At 48.1% G+C, this 1,733-nt stretch overlaps 1 pseudogene across 1 annotated transcript; it reads left to right on the forward strand.

Annotated features, from left to right (window-relative positions):
• Positions 1-797: 797 nt before the first annotated feature.
• Positions 798-1,733, forward strand: LOC308609297 (olfactory receptor 10A2-like; annotated as a pseudogene). Its single transcript has one exon. The product of its transcript is annotated as an olfactory receptor 10A2-like (transcript).

Here is a 1,733-nt window from a genome sequence, read left to right on the forward strand (position 1 = left end):
CCCAGAGCCTGGCAGAAACTCTTATTTTTCTTACAGATACTTTAAGATCAGTAGTTCTGAATTCCCCTCCTCCCTCCAATTACGTTCCTGGGGAAACCCACCCTGACTTAGGGGTTTGGGGGGAGATAGGGTTGTGTGAATTCTAATGCTATTTTATCATTTTGGACTCACATTTCCATTGAGTCTTAAAAGCTGAGTTTCAGAAGTTCAGAGAAGCTTCCGCGCCATGTCCCCATTAAGAGGTGCTTGCCTCCCACTGTGAGCGGGCTTCCCTGGTGGTGCAGTGGTTGAGAGTCCGCCTGCAGATGCGGGGGACGCGGGTTCGTGCCCCGGTCTGGGAAGATCCCACGTGCCACGGAGCGTCTGGGCCCGTGAGCCATGGCCACTGAGCCTGTGCGTCCGGAGCCTGTGCTCCGCAATGGGAGAGGCCACAACAGTGAGAGGCCCGCGTACCGCAAAAAAAAAAAAAAAAAAAAGAGGTGTTTGCCTCCCACTGTGAGAATCCCAAAGGTAGATTCATCACAGGTTATGTCAAAAAAAAGAGTGGAAAACAGCAAAGGAGACACCCTCTCTGTTAACTCTCCAAGGCATAGCTTCTGATTTCACTATAACTATTAGGTAAATACACCTAGTAGAACAAAACAGAAAATTTATTCCAGAGGAGAAAAGACAGGGTCTTTGAGTTTTATAATATATGGCATATCTGGTACTGTTGCCCCCCTCCAGTAGCATGGATCTTTTTCTAACTGGCTATATTTCTCTCCTTTCCTCAGGTCTAATGCATGAATGTCACAGATATGGGTAATCTGACCATTCTCAATGAATTTCTCCTCCTGGGATTTGGGAGTCTCCATGGGTTACAGTTTTTTCTTTTGGGGATATTTCTGGGAATCTATGTAGTGACCTTGCTGGGGAACATTCTTATCCTTATAGTCATTTCCCTTGACTTCAGTATCCAAACCCCCATGTACTTCTTTCTGTCCAATTTCTCCTTTGAGATCTGGTACACTACCTCCATTGCCCCTAAGATGCTGCAGACCCTTCTCTCAGGTTCCCAGGTGATTTCTTTTGTAGGATGTGTGGTCCAGTTTTACTTCTTCGGTTCCATGGCAGTAGTTGAGCACTTTCTTCTGGCAGCCATGTCTTATGACTGCTACTTTGCTATCTGCAGCCCCCTCCAGTACCCATCCCTCATGAACCTCCACACATGTACCCTGCTTGCAGGTGGATCTTGGCTGGGTGAGTTCCTAATCCCTGTGGTCACTGTTACCATGACTTTCCAGCTGCCCTGCTGTCCAACCGATAAGTTTGACCATTTCTTCTGTGACCTGACCCCTGTGCTGTAGCTGGTCTGTTCTGATACTGAGACAGTGGAGGAAACCACTTTCCTACTGGCCTCCTTTGTCACTATGGTGCCCTTCCCGCTCACTGTAGCCTCCTATAACCACATTGTTGCTGCTGTCCTCAGGATTCCATCAGCTGCAGGAAAGCAATGGGCCTTCTCCACCTGCTCTTCCCACCTCACAGTGGTCACTCTGTACTATGGAACACTGGGAACAGTGTATGCCATTCCCACAGCCACCCAGGCTGTTGCCCTGAACAAGACCTTCTCCCCGTTCTATATGGTGGTCACTCCCATGGTCAACCCCATCGTGTATAGCTTGAGAAACAAGGATGTTAAAAAGGCAGTGAGGAGGCTTATGAGTCAGTGTATGTATGCTAAAAGGACCTAA

The sequence above is a fragment of the Mesoplodon bidens genome (genome assembly GCF_964165515.1).
Source record: "Mesoplodon bidens genome assembly, chromosome: X".
In the NCBI taxonomy this organism is placed as follows: domain Eukaryota; kingdom Metazoa; phylum Chordata; class Mammalia; order Artiodactyla; family Ziphiidae; genus Mesoplodon; species Mesoplodon bidens.